General features: G+C 34.6%; 1 long non-coding RNA gene and 1 other non-coding gene across 2 annotated transcripts in view; both read right to left on the minus strand.

The window, feature by feature from the left end:
• LOC140847328 (uncharacterized) overlaps nucleotides 1–27,748 on the minus strand; it is a 219,620-nt gene that overhangs the window by 121,535 nt on the left and 70,337 nt on the right. The gene's annotated exons all lie outside the window — the stretch shown is intronic.
• Nucleotides 2,226–2,392, minus strand: LOC118967327 (U1 spliceosomal RNA). Its single transcript, XR_005054246.2, has one exon. It is a non-coding gene; the product is annotated as a U1 spliceosomal RNA (small nuclear RNA).

The raw sequence follows: 27,748 nt of genomic DNA on the forward strand, positions 1-27,748 counted from the left end.
TTTCTCTACATCCTCAACAACTTTTATTAATTTTTACTTTTTTATGGTAGCCCTCCTAATAGGTATAAATTGTTTCTCATGGTGATTTTGATTTGCATATGCTTAATGGTTAGTGATATTGAGCATCTTTTCATGTACTCGTTCAATTCTGTATCTTCTTTGGAGAAATGTCTATTCAAATCCTTTGCCCATTTTTTAATCGGGTTGTTTGAGCTTTTAGTTGTTGCATTACAGCTCTTTATATATTCCAGATAATAACCGACTGAAAGGGGCATATGAAAACTTTTCTGTGGCAATGACAATGGTGTATTGTCATAGGAGTTCATGTTATTTGTCAAAACTCATCAAACTGCATGCTTAAAACTTATACATATTGTTGTAAGCAAATTTCACTTCAAATTTAAAAATGTAAACAAATACTGAACTCAAGCCTATGATTTGCATGTCACAGTGCTTAGGACTGACGTGTGCAACTTATGATAATATGCCTACAAAAAATAATGTGGCTTGATGGATGGGTAGAGAGATGGATAGGTAGATAGGTGTTAAGTAGAGCAAAACATTCATTGTCAAATATTGGTGTTGAGTATGTGAATGTTCACTATAAAATTATTCAAATTTTCTGTATGCTGGAGATATTTTATAACATAATGTTGGATAGTAAGTTGTGAACCTAAGGCTTTGAAAGGATATATATGTATAAATATATATCCCTTAGCACATATATATACTGAACACCAGAATAGTGACATTTCTTTAACTCTATGACTACTTCTGTGTTACCCACAATTTCTGTGGATCCAGGAACGCTGAATCATCAACATACTGGAAAATTCCTGAGGAGGCTCTGAGAAGGCAACTACAAATGCTCTAGTAGGAAAAAGAGACAAAGAAGGGAAAAATCCTCATTCAAAATGAGATTCCTAATCAAATGCAAAGCATGAATAAACAGTATGCTAGAAAAGAAAGAAAACCATCAAAATTCACCATTCAAAATATTAGTTCAATAAATTCCATGCAGGAGGCTGCAAAGACCTAATAAAAGACAATAAGGTATTCTAGGAGGTGTTAATTGCACCTAAGAAAAAGAAAGTATAAAATTCAACATTAAATTTTCATTTTACAACACGGCATGTCCCTTATTGGCTTTTGGACTGGTATATGCTATTTTAAGTATATAAAGAAAGGTACCAGAGAAACATATCCAACTATGATGTGATGTTAGAATGCTTCAGAGACCATTCAGCTCTTGGCATATTAAGTTAATCCATTCATTCATTCATTCAACAAACATTTGTTAAACACTTAGTATGATCCAGGTACTGCTCCTGGCATACAGAGATGTAGAAAAGAAAAGCTAATGGCAAGGCCTGTAAGGAGAATACTTCTTTCTGAAGACTCATCTTTACTTCTAAGTCATGATGAAGGACAAAAGCTTGAAGGGATGACAAAGGTAAGCTGAGAATAAAATTCATATTGGTCCTCCAGGACCAGCTAATCAAGTTAGCAAGAACAGTGTATGCAAGCTGCACATGTTAGATGTTCTTTTCATCTTGTTTCTACATGAGGCTAACAAGATATTGGAGTGAACTCCTGGTTGTCATAGAATGCAAAACACATTTTTATTGGGAGACCTTAAGTTGGTGGTTTCTTTCAGGAAGCATTTTTAGGAGTGGGATATGTGGTTTCTCAAATAGTTAAAAAGTTATGTTGTTGATAAAAATCAGGGATTGTATTAATTGAACTGAGCAGAACTGTCAGTTAAAAATTCTGTGTTCCATGTTGAAAGAGAAATGTAATGTATTTTCTCAACTAGCTTCAATGCATACTTCAGAATATCCTCATTTTCCTGCCACAAAATACTCATTTCCAAAATTATTAATCATTTATTTATTAAAAATATTTTCTATTAGTAACCCTTTTCTCTGCTAAGGCTTCTCTGCAAAGTGATAGGAACACACCTGTGGTCAAAATCGATATGATTACTGACTTCACAGGGTTCATATTCTTGAGAAGAAGACTGATGATAATTAAAGAGATTTAAAAAACCAGGATAATTATGATATATGATAATTTCTATGTAATAAATAAATAAATTAGTGTCTATTGAATCCAGGCAGCTTCTTACCTTGACTCAGAGTTAATCCAGTGGGGGGAATTTCTGATGTCATTAAAGAGAAGTTCGTGCCAAGTCAATTGCGCTCCTCACATCTTCTTTTTATCTTTTAAGATTTTTCACACGAACGCAGTCCCCCACTATCACAAGTTATCCAGTTGAGTTTCCCACCTTTGGGGAAATCGCAGGGGTCAGCACATCCGGAGTGCAATGGCTAAGCCTCGCCCTGGGAAAACCACCTTCGTGATCATGGTATCTCCCCTGAAAGGTAGGTATGTGTTCCTCACATCTCTGATGGAACCTAATAACATCAACTTTTTTCTAAGCATAATGGGCACTAAAATAGTTATTTCACCATGCTTTTAACGGGCATTTTATTGGAGTTTAATTTGCATTTCCCCAATAAGTAGTGAGTTTGAACATTTGTTCATGTTTATCGGCTATTGAGTTTCCCTTCTATGAACTCTCCCATCTTGTGGTTTGTACTTAGTTTTGTCTTTGGAATTTTTGTACATTTTAAATGTTCTTTTAGCATTGAAGAACTTTTTTTCCTCATCTTGCTCATATAGATAAATTTTGATTTTGTCTAATATTCTCAAATCTTACATATTAAAACCCAGGTATTCAGAAGACAAAATGCACTGCAGTCTTTGGAAACCTATATGTTTTAGAAAATATTTAGACTTTCAAATTTTAAAGCTAAATTTTCTACATAGCAAAAATTTTCAATTTAGATAGAGATGATAGGTAGAGATAGATTTTATAAAGTATATTTGGTTTCAACTTATTCACCACAGGGATAGGCAATATGTGCAGTATTCTATAGAATATAAAATGTGGGAGGTTGAAGCTTGAGTTGGAAGAATTCTGGAGAAACTTTTCTAAAGAACAGTTTTCCATTATTTGCTTTTACTTTTGCATTGCAGCTCTGTAACCACCCTTTCCATTTGCCGAAATAAAATTCAATATATTTTGCTACACAACAAACTTTAGTTTAGATGAATGAAGTGAGGTGAATTCTATATCTAAGCTGGAAAAGGGAAAATATGAGTAAGTCTTTAGATCATTATCATCTGGACCAAATGAGAAAGCAAACGGAGTTTAGGGTCGAAAATGATCATTTCTGTCTCAGAAGGACATGAGGAGCTTCACAGAACTGCAAACTGGGCTTTCTACATACCATGGAATGGTCTTTTGAGCTAAGCTTCATCTCATTTAAAGGAATAGGGAAATTCCAGATTTGGTTTTCTACGCTTGGCTTTCCACCCCCAAGAACAGAGAAGAGGAGATATTCAAGTAATGCAATAGAGTAGCTGAGTATTTTAAGATCATTCAAGTAAAGATTTTTTTCTAAGTCATTAGGCATCAAACCAGTCCTTTCACCTCCTCTCAGGTCAGCCTGCTTTTATTTAATAAAATTTGATTGAGGAAACTGCAAAAAGAGGTTGAATTCCTCAGTTAATTTGAATACCTAATGTGGGGAAAATGGAACTTTCTGATTAGGATTCCTGCCTGGACTTAACAGCTCCCACTGTGTATATAATAAGAGAATGTTTGCATATTTATGGGATGTTATCAGCAGCAGAGCCATTGGTCAGTCACGGGACTGCTGGTCCAGAGTAGAGGTGGAGAGGATGCACCCATTCTCTCCTCCCCTCACTTCCTAGTATGTAATTGGTCAGACACCGGCCAGTCACTGGGGACACACGCATGCAGCCCCACCCAGTGTGGTAGCATGGCTGAGAATGAGAGGAGAGGTAGAGCCCAGCAGTCAGGGTTAAGAGTGAGGAGAAACTGAGTCACGAGAATAAACCTTTTCATTTCCAACCTCTCGCCTTTGTCTTCCTTCAATCTCCTCAATTTCAGAGAACTTGTCTGTGGGGAAGTTGGGGTTCCTATGGCCAGGATCCTCACTAAACTTAAACCACCTGATGAGGTAACTGGCTTGTTGCTAGGCTACTGCTTCCACACCTTTAGGCAATAAGCTGTTACTGTGCTACATACAGAGATCGGCTCAGTGCTCTGGGCGGAGGCAGAGATGCTAGTACTCAACCTACTGCCAGGAGAACAAGCCGGGTAATAAAGCCTGTCACCCCAAGAACGTTTGCCCATCAATTTCTTTGGTCACATTGAATCCATAGCCAACTTGCCTGGGGCTGAAACCCATTGGCAAAGACATCTCGCCTGAGGGGGATTGCCCTTGGGCAGGTTCACCCTGGATTTGGTGAGACCAAACAACAGAAAGTTAGAAGTAAAACGATTTATACCAAGCTTTATTTTCAGGGTGGCAGGTCAAGTGCTGGAATCACATCTGCCTCTGAGGCATTCACAATCTGCCTCTGCCTCCCAGAAAGAGTACTGGGCGGAGCTCCTTGCATAGCAACACTGACAATAATTGCTCACTGCCAATAGATATGTAAGTATTAGCCTAGCAGTAGACCAATTACACCATCAAGTGCTTTAGTGTCAGGTGAGGATCCTGGCCATAGGAACTTTCATTTTCCCTACATTTGTCATTCTAAAAAGACATCCTGTTATCACCTAAGAATATGGACACAGTCTACCCTCCGTAAAGTCTGGTAACTTTTTGAGGTAAAGCCAAGACAAACAGTCAAAAGGCTAGTGGGATGGATGCCACATTCTGACTAGGCTTTAGCAATCTTTGCAGGGCTGAGGTAACAAATATGACTAATTCTTTTTAGGGTACCTATTCTAAAGAGAAAGACCAAGCTAGTTTCATTTTTAAACACTGCTGAAAAACATACATATATACTTATGATTTGTGCACTGTGTATCAATTCATAGAAAAAACAATGCCAGGAGAATTCCAATAACCATTTCCTAATTTCAGAAAATAAAAGTGGGGTGCTTTTCATAGTCACACATCCAGAGATCTTCCTTCGTTCCTAAAGATTTAAATATGTGTAATTTCAGCTAAACGTGTAAGACCTGAGCTGGTAAAGAAATGATGCTGAACACCCAGTTGAGTATCATCCCCTGCATGAGTAATTCTATCTGGCCAACGGGCAGACTCACCTGACAGGAGTTTTAAATATACTGATCCCTGAGCTATGAAAGAATAAACAAAATGAACAGTAGCAAAACTAAAATTAAGGAGGCAAAAGTGGTATTATAAATGCATTATAGAAATTTTCAAGCAAACACAAGCTTAGAGAAACCATTATCTTAAGTTCAGTCCCAAGATCACTAATCACCCACTTTTTGATCTCTAAAATTTTAGAAATAGAAAAATTTAATATCAGACATTATCTCATTATGCATGTAAATATTATACATGCATAAATGATAAAGATATTTGATTTTTAACATAATGATTATGCTATTTTCATACTTTCCAGAATATATAGTTATTTCTTTGTATCATCTAATAACCAAATGATATTCAGATGTTGACTCTCTCAAAGATGATCTTTACAGTTTTTTTCTTTTTATTAGGTTCCAAACAAGATCTGCTTATCATGTTTGGCTCTCTTGTGCTTTAAATATCTTTTATTCTCTAAGAGTTGCACATTGCCACTTCTTTCTCCCCTTGCAATTGATTTTCTGGAGAAAGTAGGTCATTTGTCCTATAAACCTTCTTACACTTCTTTTTATAATTCAAACCTTTCTAGTAGTATCATTTAACTTGTTCCTTAAAGCCATGCATTTCCTATAAACACTGTATTAAATCTAGAGGCTGACTTGATTTAGGTTCAGTTTTGTTAAGCAAGGATACTTCATTACATCACATCATAAGTTGCATGATGCCTGGCTGCACCACTTACAGTGATGCTAAGATTGATCTTAGTGGGCTCAGGTGAAGCAATGAAAGAAATATGTGAGAATGTATTCATTCCATTATAAATGTGGAATATATTCCATTCCATTATAAAAGTGAATCAAATAATAGAGAAGGAAAAGATTTCTTTGGAGATCTGTGGTTCATCACTTTCCCCTTCTTTGTCATGGGTCTAGCAATGCAAACTTCCATGTAGACACTCAGTCCATGTCTGCAGTCCTGAAATATGAAGAACCTGTACTGAACTCCTGCTTGAGAAAGCTGAGTGCCTGTCACCACAGGATTTAGATGGCTGCACTGGGATCAGCCTACAATCTTTGGGAGCATGAAATGTTCAAGTGTGTCCTGTGTACTAGATAAAAGAGCCAACATGATGTTATATTGAGTACTCAGAGGTAGCATTACATTATCCCACTGAATAAAATGGGCAAGGTGAGACCAAAATAACATTGTATTTTGTTCACATCCCTTGGGTTGTGTGTTATATATTCTGGTAACACATGAAGATACAGATTGAATAGAAATGCATCCATTGAAGATGACTGGCAGATGAATAAGTGTAGACACAATGGAGGGACACTTCTTTGAAATTTGGCTGCAATGTGGCCAGAATAATGGGGTGCTCACTGGAGGAAAATGTAAGGAGGATTTTTTTTAATGTAGTGAAGAGACTGGATTAAATAATGGGATCAAGAGACTATGCAATAGAGCCATCTAGACAGAGGCAGATACCATCATCAAGTGCTGCATGTACTTTGTATACTTAGGGCTTGGAAAAGAGCTGCAAGTGATCTGGAAGAGAGAGAAATCCTCTTGGATTAAGAGAAATGCATGAGTGATCCCTAATAACAGGTCTTTCCAAAGAACTCAGGAAATTGTCCCGAGAGAAAAGTTAAAGTTAAAAGGTAGGCAACCTGGTGATAACCTTTTTGGATACCTGCAGAGTAATCATTCTCAAAGGCTGCACGTTGAAATTGCTTGGTCCACAACCCAGAATAATTCAGTCAGAATCTCTGGGACCATCCAGACATCGTTATTAAATTAAAGATCCCCGAGTGATTCTAATATGCAGTGAAGTTTGAGGACCAGTCATAACTGATACTCTCACTTCTAAGAAGAATCAAGGTTCAGTAAAGGCAAAGTCATGGTATAGTGATTTCAGAGGATGAAGTACAGAGTAAAAGAGGAAGGCTACAGTGGAAAAATGTTTCAGAGGTCATAATGAGCACAGCAGCCTGGGAATGATGGCAGGTTGAAAGTTTGTGCTTTGGGGTGCCATAGTCCTAGATTCTAATTCAGGCTCTACCACATTTCAGCTTTGTGATCTTGAGCAATTTACCTTCTCTCAGATTAAATTTCCTCATTTATAAAGTGGTTTTATTACGAGTACCTACCTTGCTTATCAGCTAATTGTTTTTCATCTTTCACTGAAAAGTCAACTCCATGAGAATACGATCCTTCTCTGTCTTGTTCAAAACTCAATTCCCAATCTCTAGAACAGTGCGTGGGCATGCAACACATGTGTATTATATATTTTTTGAGTGCATGAATATAAATACTTTATTTTTTTATTTTTTTATACTGGGTACTTTTTTTCTAAGCACTTTACATCCATCATTTTATTCAATTCCTAAAACAACCCCAGGAGATGGGTACTATGATAATTTCCAATTTTCAAATGAAGACAATTAAGCAGAGGTCAGTTAATTAGTAGATAGCACATGTGGCATGATGTGTGGAAAGCACTTAGCTAATGTAAAAAATTCTCACTAAATGCTAGTTAATAATGAGAAAAGGATAAAAGGCGTAGTGGAATTGACTTCCCTAAAGATTCTGAGAGGAACTCAGGTGTTAGCTTGTGGTCTGTGAGGTCTTATACATGGGAACTAGATATTGGGATGCCAAAAGCAAGATGCTGTTTAGAAGTATGCAATATCTGCTTACACTCCAGACAAAGCATGAGTGAAAAAGGTATTTCATACTTCTACAAAGTAATCATTAGGGGATGGAGTAGCGAGTCCTATATAAAAGAATATAGCATCCCACATACCTTGGATTTTGGCTCAACTTCTTGAATCTATCACTGAAGAATCAATGGGTCTCTGTTAAAATTGATCTTTGACTATTATTACATGGCAGGAAGCACCGAAAGAAGTGATGGTGTTTGAGCCAAGAAATATGATATTCTCTGGAAAAGCTTGTAATGGGCAGTTTTTCTTAAGAGTACAGAAAAAGCTATACAAAATTCTGTCAGTTCCTGTAGAAGGTGCGATGTGACCTCTCGGCACTTTCTAGTTTTAATATTACAAACTATCCGAGTGAAAGATATTTGTGTCCCCACACCCATCCTGAATCTAGCCATTCTATTGAGATTGTCAACATTGTAGAGAATTACTCCATAGGACATTTTCATGGGCAGAATTTTTTTAAGTGGAGTATTTGTATTATTTTTAGTGTCAAACGTCATTGTAAATCACAGTCTATTTTATTCTGAATTGTAGCATTTTTCCTTTGTGCAGATATTGTACCCTTAACTTGACAATTTCGTTAGATGATCTCTTTGCAGTTCATCCATGTAATCAGAGTATAACAGATGACCATTAGAGGATCAGAGCTAAAATGGACGGGAATGCACAAGCAATCTCTAGACAGGATTAAAACCAAATTGCCTGCCAAACTTGGTACCAATAGGGAGAGCTTTGCTTTATGCTCTGTCCAGTAAACTGCATGCCCTATTTAGCAAAGGAAACATGTAAAACTAAATTAAAAACCATATGTCTATTCATATAATCCTTTGGCATCTGAAAGATTTCTATTTCTTGAAATAATGTAAATAAAATGGCAATGTTGAGGAAATGAATAATGCTGTTAGTGACTTATAATATGTATTTAAAATTTAATCCTCTAAAAGCAAAAGTATTTTTCTAATGTGAATTTTTTCACTAGCCTGTAAATAATAAGCCATAGTTTTACTACCAGATCCTAACATATGCACATCATTTCTAAAGCTATGTGTAAATATGCAGCACCTTCAAATAAAGTTTGTTTGAACAGTCTTGTATAGCAAAGCACAGGTACATATCTAATGTCTGAAGAGGCATTCAGTAGATTTAATTACTGTTTCTAATTCTTCACTCCCTCCCTCTAACAGAATTCTGCATACATTCCCTTTTCTGCGCAACTCTGTAGTACCTATTACTAGAATAGGTGTTTTACATCTCTGCCTCATTGACCTAGAGCTTCACCACATGGTTAACTTGGGGCAATGAATAGTTAGTAGAAGTGATGCGAGAGAAGGCCTTAACTGAGTTGGTGTGGTTTGGCTTGGCCTCTTGTCCTTCTGGGCATATGCCACAAAAGTAACTGCTCCTCTCAGAATGAAAGACATGTGAAGAACTCCTAGACACAACCCACATTCTAAAACAAAGCCACCTTGAATGACCTGCCAATTTGTCAGCAAGAAAAAGGAATATTTATTCTTTTAAACCACTGAGATTTAGGAATTATTTGTTTTGTAGCATTATTGTAGTAGACCACCTAAAGATATAAAGAGAAATGAGGAGACTGAGGCACAGAGGAAGAAAGGGCCAAGTCACAAGACACTCAATTAAAAAACCTAGCTATTCTCATTTAACCCAAGTACTCTATCCCTTGACTAATACATTATATTTTTTGCTAGGAAGAGTAACTTATTTTCTTACATATGTGCACATATATGGCATCCATAAATTACAATCAGCTTAAAGTTTCAGGAAGAAAGAAAAGTTAAATTCTGAATATCCATTCAAATGAACAGAGGAAGCCCTGAGTATATGAGAACTCAGGTTAGGTATCCACATCATATCTTATGTATTTGTTCACTGTTCCACCCCCTATTTTCTCTAAACCTAAGTTAATTTAATTACTGAAAAGGTGTTCATACAATTTGTTCAGAGGGTCTATGAAAAAATGATATTTTAAGTAGTGGCCTACTAAGTGACAGGCACATGGTGTGTGATAAATATTTTGCATTAAATATAAGCTTATTTTAAACATCCTATTGTGTAAATTAAAATATGTATTGATCATTTATACTTAGCACATTGTTGATTTAAGAACATCCTTCTTTCTAGAACTTGTCATCTAAGGCATGTATCCTCAATTTAGAAGTCAATTTGATGAAATTCTATATACTCAAATATCCATCCTGTTAATGGAGAGTGAAAATCTCTCTTAAGAAGCATTTAATTCTCCTCCATCATTAAAAATGCTTTGATATTACAAAACAATTGTGTAGAATGGAAAACAATGAAATGTGCCATGAAAAACAAGTTGCAAAGAATTGATCCTTTATAAGAATTTTTCATAGTTTTGCTGTTCCTGGAATCAAAACAGAAGTAGTAGAGTGTCAACTGTTCTTTAACAATTTCTTAAAGGAATATTTTCTTTACTTGTATTTAACTGTAATTTAATAGAAAAATGTCACAAAAGGTTGTTTTTTATGGTCAACAAAGTTGACAAAACTCAGGATGAAGTATTCCACATTATTTAAAGGAATCTGCCACTGAGATGCAAATTCATGATTGGTACAACTTTTTAACTTGTAGCCTACAATTCAAGTATCTTTCTTAAAGTAAAATTTTTGGCCTCATTACTATGTCGAATATTTAGCCAGTTATTATTATTTTCAATATACTTGAATATTAGAAATAATCAGTAGGGGATATTTTCCTAATATCCTAGGTATTTATAATTCCTCTCTAATATAAAACCAGAAATGAACTGATGTTTTTGACCAGCAAATAAAAAGAGTAGGGCAATTTAAGTCTTAATCCTATTATTGTTATGTACTTTCTAGTTAAGGTTCCAAGCCCAGAGGTCTGCAACCAGTGAAGGGGAAAAAATAGGAAATGTAATTGTGTTTCTTCTTTGATTTAGGATCTGGCAGAAGTAAGTTATCTATCTAATGTCCTTATGCCTCGAATAAACTCAAATATTTCAGTTAATTAGGCAATATATTCCCAGGGAAATATTTATTTCCTATGAGAGCATTTAAAAATAAATATTTTGAAATTTCCCTGATTTTTGCAATATCTTTATCAAATAACTCTAGCAAAAAATAATAGCATCTATGTTTAACCAGTCACAACTGTTAAATTAATGAATTTAATAGTAGTTAAATTCATAGGTTAATAAAATTATGGATAGTAGTTATACTTAATTGGTATATACTGGAATATTTACTGGTATCATAAATATTCAACCATTTTTCTTGAATATAGATAGTATAATGTGTTGTAGAAAAATAATTTTCCCTTTTTCTCCTGAGAACAATCAATATCACAGTCCCAAGTTGGTTTTCTTTAAATATTATAATTGAAAAAATTTTAGAGACAGTAAAAATAAACATAATGCTAAACACTGGAAATTAGAAAGAGCAAGCATGATTACACCACTTAGAATAAATAGGTTAATGGTTGGAAGCACTTGGAAAAGTTTTGGAGATTTTCAGCAGTCTTAAATTTTCTTCAATGTTTACACTGAATTTAAACTAGCTTAATAAAACATGGAAACCTACACAATTACCAAAGTGTTCCCTTTTTCCTGTACAATAATTTGGAAATGGTTCAAATTATTCAAAAGAAAGATATTTAACACCAATTTTTAAAATTTATAGTTATAAGCAATTAATTTTGGCAGAAAGAAAAAGGTGGTAGAGCTGAAACACTTTGAGAAATGTTTTTAAATGGAAACCTTCACTTTTTCTGGAAAATTTTATATATATATATATGTGTGTGTTTATAGCTTATGTCATCCGCTCCAGCCTGTGTCTTACCCCTCCCTCATACACAATGCAGCTTCCAGCTATGTTGAATCAGTTGCAGTTTCTACATTTTTCATGCTGGTGAAGGCATGTGTGTCTGCACATGCCATTGATTCTGCCCAGACCACCTTTTCTTCTCACTTTGATAACTTAATTCAAGGTGCACATCTTCTGAAAAGTTGTTTTGCCCCTCACCCCCATTCACAGTTAATTGCCCTCTTTTGTGCACTTATTGAATCCTATATTCTTGTTAAGGCAGTTCATTCACACACACACTCTATTATTATTTTCCTATCTAGCCTCTAGACAAGTGCTTTCCAAGCTTCTAGTACTGCCCACTCCAAAAATTTTTAAAATACCTGAAAATGAATTTCCAATGAATGTATGCATTATTATTACATGTTTGCATGTATACATTTTAATATATCCCTTGACAATATTTCACTCATATACACACATACTACTGGTAATCCATATATGAAAATCTCCCAAGGTTTATTTGAAATAAACTATTAATATACAAAGAAATTTTAATATCTCATCCCTTTACTTTTAAGAATCAACTTGGTCTCTCCTCAGGTATGAGCTCTCCAACTTATAGACCATTCCTTTAGATTACTATTTTCTTGACAACAGATACTTTAAAATTTACCTGTAAACTTAGCACTTGTTTTTTACACATAACAAATGTGTATTATAGTAACTATGTTAGTTATTAATTATAATATTAATATTGACTATATTAATTATATTTGTACTATATATTAAATGATATCCAAAGATAATACTGGCTGATTTCAGGAAGCAACACTGGAAGTTTCTAATTCATGCAACTGAGATTTACAGAAATAAATGGGAACCTAAAGGCCCCTGAAGACAGTATCCTGATTGTATGGATGAGTAAACTCAAACTTGGACAGGTAAAGTCATTTACCCAGTATCACACATTCAGTGATTGGTTGGGAACTGGAGCCTACCCTCCCATTTCCAAATCTCTGCATTGCAGTAGCATGCTCTTGTTATGATCTGCTTAGAGGAATATGAGAACAGGCATTTTATACCACCTTTCCTCCCACACTTCTAACCTACATGAAATAGTTTGATATTTCAGAAACAGCCCAAGTGCACAAGGACTAACCCCTTAAGTTAACTAGATTTTCTCTTTCAGCTGAAGCTGCCTGTCCGATCTGTAAGCTGTTGAAACTGAGTTTCAAAGCCTAACTTAGAATATCGTAGTCTCTCGACAATTGCTGTCCTATAGAACTTATCCTGATGATGTAAATGGCCAATATCTGCACTGGTCAATACACCATATGTACTTGAAATGTGATTATAGTGACAAACTGAATTTTTAATTTAATTTTTATTTGAATTTCTTTAATTTTAAATAGCCACATGTGGTTAGTGCCTGCTGCCCTGGAGAGCATCTCTAGACCCAGAAAATAAAATGCCAGATGTAAATGGAGGAAAAGTATCTTCAAGGAAATGATATCTTTGCAATTTAGTGTTTGCAAGAAAACTAGCACATTTTTCAAGTAGCTTGAACAGTTAGTATCCAGACCAAGATGAAAGAGAACAGTGGCAGGCAAGACAAAAGAGTAGTGAGAATGACATACGCAAACAAGGATAACCAGCTGGAATTTTCTTTTTCCTTTCAGAAAATATTTTTGGACAGTGCTTCTCAAATTTTAACATGTGTTTGAATCATCTGGGGAGAGGGTCTTTTAAAAATACAGATGTTGATTCAGTAAGTCTGAGGTGAGGTCTGAGAGTCTGCATTTCTAACAACTTTGAGGGAATACTGATGCTGCTGGTGTGTGGACCACAGTTCAAGTAGCAAGAATTTAGACAAAAAATAAGACCTCCGGGAGAAAATCAATATTTGATAAACAGAGGGTAAAAAGACATTGCAATGTAATCATGAATCATATCAAACTGGATTTAGAAGAGCATCCCATAGAAATCCAAACTGGGTTCTCTCCACAAACCAATCCAAGGGACTCAATTCCTAACATTACATAAGCAAACTGCATCTTTCATGAGATATAACAGCAATAGAGAAATCCTTTGTCATGTATCCTTGCGTCATTGTGGTCCATAAAAGTGTTTTTAAGGCAAGGAAAGGAAGGGAATCAATTGTTCCTGGAAAGGAATTGAATTGTGGCACACTGAAGGAAAATTCCCAAGAAGCATTTCAATATAGAGATAATGAGAGTCGTTTCTATGGCTGGGAAAAGGATAAAAGTGGAAACTGTTAATAACTTATATAATCTGAATAACAATAGTGAGGTCCCTTGCTTGATATAAATTGAATATACATGCATGACTTTGCCAGCTTTGGTTATTTTTGCAGACATATCAGGAAAAAATAATTTAAACTTATTATTTCTAGCAGCAACCTGGATAGGCACATCCATGGATTTGACTGTTCCCATAAAGAATTTTAGGAAACAAAACTAGCTGTATGTAGTAGATGAAATAGATTTAAAAATTTCTGGCAATGTAGATGCCAACCAAGTTCAGATTTGCCTGCATTCATATTTATGACTGAACCCACAAACAAGCAGTACACAAGCAGTAGAATTTGAGGGGATGTAGACAACACTTTCTGGGCATCCATAGTTATTTCTGGAGGTGATTTTGGAGTTTAGAAATCTGTATCATACAAGGAGTGAAGAATCTATCAGGTTTTAAGAAACAAAGCAACTATGGGCTTAATGCATTTTATACATAGGTCTAGAGAAGTGTCATATCAACTTTCAAGGGTCTACATATTACTAGGGACAATACTTCTGCCATTATATAATATCATGTTCTAATTCTTATTCCTTTATCAGGCTGCCAGAAGTCCTGGCAAGGCAACAGGAAAGCTAAATCCTCTGATGATCATATCTTATTTTGACATACAGGTCATGCTGTATTTTACAGTAAAAGTAAATGATTAACAAACCAATCATTTCTCATCACAATGTCAAAACATGCTGATAGCTTGCCTGACTTTAAGGTTGTTAGAATGTTTATATATTTGCTGAAGTTAAATTGCCAAATGATTGCATTTCTATTAACCAATAGTCAGAAACACAATAGTGAAAGAGTTCACAATGTGTGCAATGGTGTAGACATGCTCAAAAACACTGTGTTGTTTCGCTTTCCACTTAACCACTCAGCACACACTTGTACGTGCCATTTGGGAGGCCTAGAGTTTGCAGTTTCTACACTTTGATATCCCAAGTTAGTTCTCAAAATGAGGTCATCTGTAGAACTTCTAAAGTTATTTAGATAGTAACCTGTATGCAGGAAAAATTTCTTATTTCTGCTGTGGGTTAGCAGAAAATGAATTATTTTGCAGTTGTAAAAGCTCTGAATTATAGATGTTAAGATATTTGGAGAAAAGTTGTACCTTTACTATTTTTCCTTATAAATATATAATTGGTATTCTTCAATTTGACAGGATCAGGTTCAAGATGTTAAGTTTACTTTGTTCTTTTTCACACTAATACATGATGCTCCTGAATTTTTACATTGCCAAAAGCAGATACAGTTAAAAAGAGAAACGAAATCTCATCTATCACAATATTTTCCTTTGGCAGAATCAAACTGCATTGTCTTCAGTATAAATCCCTTTCCTTGACTTTCTGCCCTTGCCTTCAGCTCCAAGAAGAAAAAAATCAAGCAATAGATGTCAGAATTTAATTCATTATTTTAACATCCAATGGAAAGTTTTTAATAATCATATAGCAAATATAATACAGCAGAAAACTAGCAACCCCTCCCTCTATATATGTCTATATAGTTATATATACAGAAATAAACAGATATTGGATAGATGTAAAAAAATGGACATACTTTACCTATTGGTCTACTCTTCTATCCTCTGTGTTCTTAGAAATATTCAAAACTAGTGTTTACTTACAGTCTTGTTAAGCAATGAGTATGCTTGACTACCCTGGGAATTTTGCCTGTTGGTATGTTTTCTAATGTAAGAAGGTAAAGGAGTGGGCCAGAATGGATGTTTGATGCACATGAAAAGCAAAAGTGCAAAGGGGAAAGATATTTGTATCTTCTATAAAATTTAAGAGCTGAAAAGTTATCATTTTAATATAACAAAACTTGTCTCAGTGGAAAAGGAAGTCGAAATCTCTGAACAAATTAAAATGGTTCCATTCTTCTAATATAAATTATATTTACATTATTAAGTCTCATTTAAAGACCTCTGATTACTGTGCATAACACAGATTAAATCAAATATGAATTCTATTCTATTCTATTCTATTCTATCACTTTCAAGCTCTGTGACCTCTGTGGACAGCAGTCAGTAAAATAATATCTATTATTATTATGACATCTTATCTACCTAATAATCATATTTTCTCCCCATTTATTTAGGAGGAAGTTCATCGCATTCTAGAAAAATACCTTACTGGACACAATATGGCACAGAATGCCTGACAGGGAGACCACTATGTGAAACAGTGTGTATGGAGGGGGCCGGGGAATAATTCATTTTTACTGGAGACCCTCTACAGCTTAAAGAAAGTATTTATTTTCCAAGACCTAATGATTTATCTGGAGCATAACAGGAATTAAAGAGGAGTTCAAAAATGCTTTTATATTTCAAAACTTAAATGACTATTACAAACATCCTATCACTCCCACTACTTCACCTTAGTGGTACAGTTTTGATTTAGCATGGCCAGTTTAGGAATGCTAAGGCTAACGTGATCCTCATCCTTTGTCCAGAATATATAACTATGTTTTGAGAAATTGGAAAAACTGCAAACTTCAGTCATCCACATTAGTAGGGAAGAGAGATATAGTGAGTTGCCTGGATAAAATCAGTGCTTTTGTTCGTACTGTAATAGGCCAACTGGGATTATAATTAGAGAGTACCCAGGCGTTCCACCAGAATAAAGGACCTGTCACCATTTTCACACAATTTTCCTCTTTTCCAGGGATTAGCATTTAGTTACTAAAAGAAAATAATCCTTCAGACATATAATAAGTATTCAAAGTGATTTTAAATGGCATTTTCTTCTTAACAAATTTGGCTGGTGCCTCATTGATCATTTATAAATTGCAGATAAGTGAAATCAAATTTTACATTAAGGGCTTTTTATTTTTCTTAAATTTGGCTGACATAGCCTTACCTAGGTGATTCCAAAAGTATTCATGGAAAAATATCTCGAATTTATGAATCATTTTGGTAAATATTTTGTATTGCTTTATAACAGATACAGCTTTCATAAAATACCATTCTGAAATATAGACAAAAGTATATTTGCTTCATTTTTTCACTTGAACATTATTTAGTTTTAATTTGGTATTATGTAAACATATTAAAAATAGAACCTCAGTTCTTCTCCTCTTATTCTTTGTAATGTAACTTCTATGTTTCTCCCATTAGAAGACACATTCCATTATCCTAACTCTAGAATCTGGGCTAGTCTCCCCATTGACTCTGACCCATGGATTGTGGTCGAAATTACACTGTGTTATTTCTGAGCCTAGGCCTCAAAGAAGCTTTTTGTGTCTCTGCTCTTCCTCTTGATACCCCACTCAAGCCACAAGAACAACCAGAGCTGGCTTTCTGGAGAATGTGAAGCAGAGGCATGTCATCCTAGCTAGGGCCACTGTAGCCAGCCAGACCCCAGCTAATCTGGAGCTGATCACAAACCCCGGAGGCAGCTCAGCTGAAACCAGACCTTCCCATCTTAGCCTATCCTAAATTGAAGGCCTGCAGAATTGTAAGCTAAGTAGTTCTCATTTTAAGCTGCTAGCTTTTTTTTGATAAATATTTTTATTGAAGTATAGTTGATATACAATATTATATTGGTTTCAAGTATACAACATAGCAATTCAACTGTTATATATATTATTAAATGGTCAACTTTTGGAGAGTGGTTTATTATGTAGTTACAGCTAACTGATACAGGTGTAAATATTCAAAACAAAGTGCACAGAATTTTGATAATGGATTAAATAAACAGAAATACAGCTATCTGCAAAACTCATAACAGCATTGATTTTTTTACTCTTATCCTTAAGAGAAAGAAAATGAAATTAGTTCATCAATGGGAATTAAAGATGAAAAAGAAACTTTGAGTTTGTAATAATTATAATGACAAATATTGTATTAGTTGTTTATCATCTGCAATGTAAACATGCAATAAATAAGTTAACAGACCTAGGATATTCTTTGTTATCTTATGTATTTTGTATTACTTGACATGTAACATGTTTCTCCATGTTTACTATAGAAAATCTGTAATGTAGTACTATCTTCTTCCTTTGATTTAGCTTATTATAAGGAAATAGTATAGTCATAATTTGAGTTCCACCAGAAGTCAACCCTGAGCCTAAGGGTTGAGTGAAAATAATTTAATTTGGAGATTAAGGATAGAGCAGTAAACAAGTGGGGAAATGAGACAGAAGGGAAGTCAGCTATAAAGGGAGATATCAAACAATGTACCACTGTGGATGGATGGAGCTTATTTTTCCTGAAGACACACATCTCAGACTTACTCTAATTGAGAGATGTGGAAGTTGGGATATTTACACAAAATTCCCATCAAATATTAGGTCAAGGCTGTTTTGGGAGTTATTAATTGCTCATCACTTCTGGCCTGCTGCCTAGCTATAAACCAAGCCCCGGGGAAGTAGGGGAAAACCATAAATTCAAGAGCTGGCAGTTTGAAGTCCACAGTGTGAACTGAGATGGTGTAATTGGTAGGACACCAGCTATATCTGCTACTACTGTCACTTTATAGATTCAGTTTAGGATTTGATTCAACCTATTCAGGTCAAAAATTAAATCAAGCCAACAACTTTTCATTGCATTGGGCTCCTCAAATTTTTTCTTGACCTTTCAAAAACAGTATAGAATCAGCACATTTAAGGCAAGTAAATCTATATCTAGCATTGATCTTAGATTTCCTATAGCACTCCTATTACAAAAAAAATGCCACTAGTTTATGACCTTTGCTTATGAAAAGGCACAATTTGAAGACTTCATTATATTTTCCTCCACTAGCTTTGCTTCAAATTACAGGCACTTTGTACATCTAATCTAAAATACAACTCTAAGGGTCTTTGTGTAGGCACCAGTTCCCTAGTCTTTTCCACAAACATCTCTATGTCTTCTTCCCCTCAACTTAAACATGAGCCTCCCATTCATTTCCCATTGCCTTTAAACTATTTTCTCTCCTGAATTAATTAATTTAACCATACCTTTTTTCCTGGCTGCATTACTTTTTGCTGAGGAATTACTCTACAATCCCCTTATCTCCTCAGGTCACAACATTATGGACATGATGGCAGCAAAGAGGCTAGATCACTAGAACAAAGAGCTGGGTGGAGGGGAACTCTTCATGGAAACATGAAGTGAAAAGTGGCACACAGAAGGGAGTGGAATGCCACTACCTCTCCAGACAGTCAAAGTAAATTATGATGCAATTGTGAATGACTTTCTGTCCTTCCTAAAGCATTACTTTTCCCTGCAATATATATATATATGATCCATGGTCCCGTGCTTTTGCTTCAACAGATGTCACCAAAATAAACCTAGATTTGCTTGTTTCTCATTTTTGTATTTCCTATTTGTGTGTATGTTTCTCTTTTCATGAAAAAGTTGCCTGATGAATTCATAAAGCAAGGCTTCCCCAGTACTACTCTCTGTCTAATTCTACATCCTCACTTACTATAACATTTTTAGCTTAACAACCATAGAAGGAAAGATTTTGACTCTTGCTCAAACATGCCATGTCTGATGTCCTCCATCCCTCACACCGTTAAACAGACTGCTTCCCCTGATGGGATATAATATTCCTCACATCTCTGTGGTGAACTCTTACCTTGGATATCAATATTAGTCATCATTTCCTTGACAGGGCCTTTCTGGACATTGACAGGTTGAGAAAACCAATTCCTTTTTTTATACCTCTGTACCATATTTTCTGTCTATATTATAGTATCTTGTTTACCAAATAGTATGAATTCATTTCAATATTACTCTCCTAACTAGACTTGTAAGTTTCTAAGATCTGAAACTGGGACTTATTTTCTTTTAACATCCACAGCCAAGAAACACCTGTTATATAATAAGAATTCAATCAATGGGGTTCATTGTTGAATTACCATTTTATTTGATTCTCTCTTAGGACTCCTTAGGCCTCTATGACTTTCCACATTGTAAAATTCACAAAGAAGTCTCCACTTAAAATTTTCAGTCTCCTTATATAAAGTGGCATATTCAACTTTTCTTGAGCCTCCTTTATTCCTTCTCTTTCAAATCAAAGAAAACCTTGCTACTTAATTTTTCTTATAAAGCACATGGTTACTTTCCTCATTTGAAAATGTCCCACAATTAGGTATATTTCTGGAAGTTCTTTATATAATAATCCTGGTTATTCCTTCTTTATAAGTTACTGTAAGATAGCAATTCTATCTGTTAAAGGTTTTGTATTCCATTTTAATAATTTGGATGAAAAAAAAGAAGGAATGGCATATCCAAATAGGTGCTTAATAATGCAATTATCACCATCAACATTAGCTTAATTCCTTTTCAAAATATTACTTCATTATACTGTTACTATGACTACTTATGTGAAATCATTGTGGTGTAGGAGTACAAATACCAAATGGCAGTCAAGATACCACTATTACAGTTCAGTACTTGCACTATATTATATATTCAGAAATGTGCTGTTTAACTTCTCAGGCCTTTGATTTCCTTACCAATAAAATAAAATTGCTGGTACAAATAATCTGGAAGGTTCATTATAGCTCTAAATTATATCCAACCCTAGGACACAATGGTATTACTTTGCCTTTTCTGATGATACCACTAGATTCACATGCTATATATATAAATTATGTTGAATGAGTGATTTTATGGAATGGGGACTTAAGTTTCTGTGACCTTAGAGTATGAAAGTGAAGAAGGTTGGCTTTGTATACTTAAGTGAGAAAGAAAAATACCAAGGTGTAGGTCAAAAAAATGGAAGCCTAGGAAAGGATGACTTTTAATTTGAACTGCATTTATTCATATTGTGGCCAGGAGGATGTCAATGACATCTTTATTTTAGCAACTGTTTATTGTTAAATCTTTGTAAAAGCTGAGAGTAGGAGCTAGATTCTTTAAATAATAAGAAGAAATCCGAAGTGGAGGAGGGGAAGTTTAAAGCTGTCAGAAAAGAAAAAAGTAAAAAGCAGATGATGCTTCTCAAACATCTATTAATATGAAAATGAGCTAAACAATAAGGAGCAAGTTTTTTAAAGGAACAAGTACGACACAAGAAGTCTATTAAATTATATGAGTTTACTGAGATCTATGATTTTGAGTACCTATAACAGTTCTTCAATTAAGGGTATAGCAAACAGTGGGAAAGCTATGAGAGTAATGATAAATCTGAAGGTGACAAAAGAGATCTCAGCACTTACTTTATTTTAATCTCATATTTATAAAGAGGAAAAACATTTTTAAATATTGATTTTCTTCCAAAGTTTTCAGTTAGCTTTTTCCAACTTAATAAAGTAGAATGATACTAGAAATTACATTTCATGTCTCAGTAAAATTATAAAGATATTAAAAAGAACTTCAGATAAATTTTTACTTAACATACAAGACTATCCTAAAGTTGAATCATGTATCATATAATTTGTCCCCATGCAGGAAAAATGTTAATGAATTTGTAGAAGATATTCTGCAAATGTTTATTAGTGGACTAAGACATATATTTCAGTAATATTTGAGAAACTGATAAACATAAGTGAAGTTTTGTGAGTTCTTAGCAGATAGGAATTTACTTCAGTACATCTCTCCTTAATCACAGTATAGCCAATGTTACTACAAAATAAATTTGGATGTGTAAGCTCTATCTTTCACTCCACATATTGTTTACTTGGTAAACTATCAAGTAAATTCTTATTTGAAAATCACAAATCAGAGAGTTCTTACTGACTCATTCTATCATGGTCTCAGCCTATCTAAGTGAATGGTAAGTTATTTTCTATAAGAAATGTCAAATGAAATGTTTCTTAAGCAAGTGCTGTCCAGATGTATTAGTCAATGTTTTCAATTTACATGCGGTCATAAATGTAACTTAAGCCCTGTAAAAAGTTATTAAAATATTTTGGAAAAAGTTGAATGTTAAAACTGTAACACTTAAGGCAAAATAGGGAAGTTTCCTCTGAAGTGGCATCATTAGTTCAGCTGAATTGCCTTGTGTGCTGGGTGGTCTTGCTGCTTCCGCCCTAGCTGTGCTGCGCTGGTGTCTTCTCAGCCAGAGTGAACTTTTTAAAATGTTTCATCACATCAGTCACTTTCTCCATACTTAAAAGCTTCTGTTCTCACTTCCAAGGCTCTTAGTAACCTGGCCCCTTCCACCTCTCCCCTCCTTAACTCAGCACCAGTCACATCTTTGCTGTTACTTGAATTCAGAAATATAGTTCTGTCTCAGGAACATTTTAATTAGTTTTTTCTCATTTATATGCTCTTACCCTAGATATCAGTCGAGCTTGCTATAACCTTCCTTCAGGCCTCTGCAAAATCATAAATAAAAACAAATGCCTTTATACCCTCTTACCTTGGCATTCTATGTTACATATTTCACAGGCTGACAATTTATTTATTTTTTAATATTATTTTTTTTCTACTTATTAGAATATAAGCTTCATGGGGGCAGGAACTTAATCAGTTTGGTTTATTACTGCTTTACCAGCTTCTAGAATGGTATATGGTACATAATACACATTCAATAAATATTTGTTGAAGGAATGAATGAAGTTAGACTATGCATATTAATAAATAAGCATATCAAATATTAACTCTCGGTTGGTCCTTCTACTCTCAGCTAAATTTACCAATTGAACCAATCAAGAGTACAGTTAATGTGGCTAGATTATATATTCTAAAAGTGTGTCAAGACCTGCAAAGTGTGCATGTGTTTACTTTTTGGTCTGAAATGTAAATTTAGGAGTATAGTCTAGGGTGGCAAGACTGGAGATGGTGTCAGAGAAGCTGGATTTCAGAGATCTTGGTTTTATTTCTTCTTAGCCATGTGCAATGGGACAACTCATCTGGTTTCTCTGTGTCTTATCTGCTAAATTGGACCAATAAAAATAATAACTTTCTGGCTTACCTCTCAGGATTGTTGTGAAACTCAAGTAAATTAAAGCACTTAAATAGTGTATAAACTTTTTTGTGGGCTAAGTGTTCCTGTGTTTACCGGTATAAGAGAAAATACAAATTAAAAAAGAAAAGAAAAATAGCCAGTTCTCCCTGATGAAAACAGGGAAATAGGCTCTTTTCCAATCCCTTTCCTAAAGCATTTACTTTAGAAACTTTGTAATTAAAGGATCTTTTCTTTTTCTGCCTCTTCGAAAGGTACAACTAAATAAGCAACTTGCCAGTTTTACAACCCAGGAACATATCCTCAAGAACCTGGGAGCCATGTGTTTGAAATGTAATTATGGAGAACGACAGCACTACTATCTCCCAGTTTCCATGACAGGATAAGAGCCTAAGTTTGGGTGGCATCTGGCTCCAAGTTGCAGAGCTAATTCCTGTCATAAACATATAAGAAATTTATTTTTCTTTATCCAATTTTTCTTTTGTATATAGACAATCACTAAACACAAATAGTCACTCCAACTAGCACGTACATTTTAGATGAACTAAGTGTGCTAAAGGGTGCTGTTGAGTCCTCATACTTCAGAACTAGTTATTGTTTATCTGGGAACAAGCCTATAACGGGTTGTATTTGCTTGGCTACATAAAAGGGTGAGATTTCTCTATATCTTTGCAGTCTCTTTGGAAATTGCCTGTGATGTGCATCACATTCCAGTTTTATACTCATTCAATAATAATAAAACTGTTTTCTTTCTCTCCTTCCACCTTTGTGGAGAAGTTTTCTGGGTTGGCAGAATATTTTTGTTTCTGATTATATTTCCCCAACCTAAGTCAATGAAAAGTCATATTAAAAACAGAACAAAATGAATTCTTGTTTTCACCTGGGAAGTAGAGAGTTGGAAAGAGCATTATCTCATTGTTACAATAACAAAAACCAAAGCTGGACAAACTGCAAGCTTACAACTTCTCAGATCCAAAAGAGACCTTCATTCACAGGGTAACTAACCAGACCAAAATCTAAAAACAATTCAGCTGGAATTATTAAACTGGTAGAGGATGAGTGGGGACTGGCAAGATAATACCATTCTAGAAGCTGGTAAAGCGGATTCATTGGGGATCATAGAGGAGAAGTTCAAACCCATTCATAGGACCTAACTTTCTCCCTGGGCCTTACTCCTTCCTACCCCAGAGATTGGTAGAGGACATGAGATGGCAAAACACACTGTTAAGAGAATGAGGACAAGCCACACACAAGGTAAAAATATTTGTAAATCACATATATGGGAAAGGACTTTTTTCCATAATATATAAAAACTTTCAAAACTCATCAAAAAGTAAACAGCCCAATGAAAATATGGGCAAAAGGTTAGAATACACACTAAATCAAAGGAGGTAGGCGGATGGCAAATAAGCAGGTAAAATGATGCTCACCATCCCTCATCATTAAGGAAATTCAAATTAAAACTACTATGAAATACTGCCACATGCTTATGCGAATACCTAAAAAAAAATCAGTTGCTGCTAAGGATACAGAGGGACTTGAACACTCATACATTGCAAAATGGTACAATCACTTTGGAAAGTAGAAACAATTCAGCAGTTTCTCTTTTAATTAATTAATTAAATTTTTATTAAGGTATGATTGATATACACTGTTATGAAGGTTTCACATGAAAAAACAATGTGGTTACTACATTTACCCATATTATCAAGTCCTCACCCATACCCCAATGTAGTCACTGTGCATTAGGGTAGCAAGGTGCAATTTGGCAGTTTCTTATAAAAATAAACACAATCATGCAATCCCCAAATCCCACTTCTCCCCACAAGAGAGAAAATATAAGTTCACACAAGAACCTGTATGTGGATGTGTATAGCAGCATTACTCATAATCACTAAACACTGGAAAGAACCCAAATGTTATTCGACCAATGAATAGACAAACTGTAGTACCTCCACGGGGTGCAATACTATATAGCCATAAAGCTAAAAAAAACTCCCGTTGATACAAGCATCAACATGGATAAATCACGAATGCTTTTTGATAACTGAAAAAAACCAGATCAAAAGACTACAAACTAAATGACCTTATTTATATGACATGCTAGAAAATTCAAAGCTATTAGGATGGAGAATTACTCAGTGGTTGCTAGGGACTAAGGGTGGAAGAAAGAGCTGACCACAAAAGAAAAGCATGAAAAATTTTGAGTTTATGGAACTGTTCTGTATCATGACTTTGGTTATAGACACATGACCCCATACATTTGTCAAAACTGATAAAGCTGCACACCACAAAAGGGGAATTTCACTGTATGTAATAAAAAATAAATTTAGAAAGAAAAATATATAATTTGATAATTTGTCATCAGTTACTAATAAATTTCAACTGTGGCACGCTGAACCATATATAAGTTTCAGATTTATTAAGCATAATTTATTTGGTTTGGGGTATCAGCAATGGATCAAATAAAAAGCTGTATCTTTTTCAAACTGAGGACAAAATGGAAAAAGAACATGAACTTATTAGGTCCGTCTCATTAAAAGGAGATAGAATCATATATGAAATATCAGGCTTACCTCTAGTCTCCTTAAACTAGGGAAACCATAGTTGAGTTTGAAAAGTTTGAGTAAGAAGGCATAAAAGTATTTCTGAACAGTGGATATGAATTATAAACACAGATTAGTCAGAGTTGACTGATCGAGTTAAGGAAATGAAATTGTAAGATCACTGCATGGTACAGAAATTTGAAATAGAAAGGAATGGATTGATTCCAGTAAGCTGTTTGAGCAAATGTAATAACTAATTAGAAAAACAAGAGTTTTATTGATTAAATTTGAGAAGGGGATTATTCTATAAGCAATTCAAGCAAAATTTCTTTACAAAATGGTACTTAGACTATAGAATTAACTGTCAAAATGTCTTTTATAAGAGCAAAAGAAAAGATAAATATGTATCTTACAGCAAAGGCTTAAATGAGAAAATTATTGATAGGTAATATGCAGTTATCAATAATTAGAAATAAGGAAGTAGAAATTAGAATTCAGCTCAAAGCACGTTACAAACAATTGATATGGAGATTTTAGAGGAATTAATCAGACATCAGCCAGGTTTATCTAGCACATATAAAGGGTTTGTAAGGCATCCAGTTAATTTGATCAATATAAGCAGCCTAGTTCTAAGTGACAAAGTGAAGAAAAGGGCTGAATTATCGCTTGGGATGTAAATGTGAGCAAAGCTTTTTCTTTTGATTATTCAGGGTTGAATTGCATTTTCTTAATGAATAAAAAGCCAACATGCTTAAATCAAAATTCATTAATTTCACTCAAATTATATGCATATCAAACTCAAATAGTTATTCTGAAAAGTCCATTATGCTTTTCCCATTTGTCAAATATATATAAAAATCTTATCTGTCTCCTTAATCTAACTTCCACAACTCTCTAAATATACCTTCATTTGGCATTTGGACAACATGTAGAAGTTACTTATTAAAAAGACACTCACACTTTATTGGTGGAATTTTAATTGGTATGATAGCCAATAGGCAACTATTTTCTTAAGAAAAAAAAAAGAAGAAGGGATTCTGCCTTCAAATACCTTCTCAATTAGTGGGGGAGTCAGATGCATTAAAAAAATGAAATGCTACCTTAAGAGTTTATACTAGAATTAAACATATCTAGAGCCTAGACAAGAAGGTACTTTTTTCTTACAGGGATGATAGAACCTTGAACTTGGTGGATGTCAGACATGTGAAAAGAGTCTGTAACAGGGAAAAAGAGAAGAAAATTACTCAGAATTTTAATTATTTTTGGCAGAAAAGGTCTTCCTTTGTTCCTCCCATCATGAGCAGCTCAACTTTCAGTTATTACCTCTTCTGGAAAAAAAAATCCTATTTTGTTGGGTTGTTTATTTAGCAAATGTCCCCTCGATGTCTTCAATGTATCAGACTCTGTTTTAGACAAAGTCCTTCCCCTTAAGGAGGTTACTTAATTAGTGGAGGACCACAATTATAGATTAATGAAGGTGTAGATATTTCAGAGTCTTATACGTAAAGCTGTAAGTAGAATTTTAAATGGTTTTATATGAAGTACCTATCAGAGAGCCCAAAACCTTAATAATTATCCCAAGAATATTAGTTCGTTCTTTCCTGCCACCGTCCTTTCTTTCCTCTCTTAGTTACCTCCTCTATCTCACTGTTTCCTTTTCTTCTCTCTTAATTTTCATTTTCTTCATTCTTTTTGTGTTTAATTTCTACTGTGCCTGCTCCTCCCCATCTAAATATTAGATTATTCTGTTGTAATTTTTATTTTTGAGAATAACTGCAAAAATCAGTCCCAAAACAGCGCATGCCAACACTTGGAAGAGCCTTTTCATTGCGGATTTGAATGTCAATGGACCATCTCTTTTCACACATTTATTATTAACCTCCATTATTAAAGCTCATGCTATTCTCTGTGATTAGAACCTATGTGCAGCCTGAGCAATTCAGAACCAATGACTTTCCACCCTAAACTGCCAATGAAATCTCTTTCTCTATTTGTATCTGTAGCTGTTCTCTGGAAAAGCAGCAAATGATTGAACTCTCCCTCTTAACATCATAGTTCTACTTTCATTTTTTCTTAAATACAGAATCCCTTGGACTAAGAGTTCATTAAGCATAGTAACCACACTAGAGGGGTTGAAGATTTAATAATATGGGTAACTGTTGAACCACTGTGTTGTATATTTGAAACCAACATAAGATTCTATATCAACGATACTTTCATTAAAAAAAAAGAGTTAATCAAGTAAGAGTGCAGGTTCCAGTGGTTTCCCCTTCCATCTGCAGTCATGTCCCACCAGGTGAGGCTGCAATGTGGTGGGCACTAAAATTGATTTGAGTGCCCTTTCTGTTTATGTTA

Source organism: Manis javanica, chromosome X, assembly GCF_040802235.1.
Source record: "Manis javanica isolate MJ-LG chromosome X, MJ_LKY, whole genome shotgun sequence".
In the NCBI taxonomy this organism is placed as follows: Eukaryota; Metazoa; Chordata; class Mammalia; order Pholidota; family Manidae; genus Manis; species Manis javanica.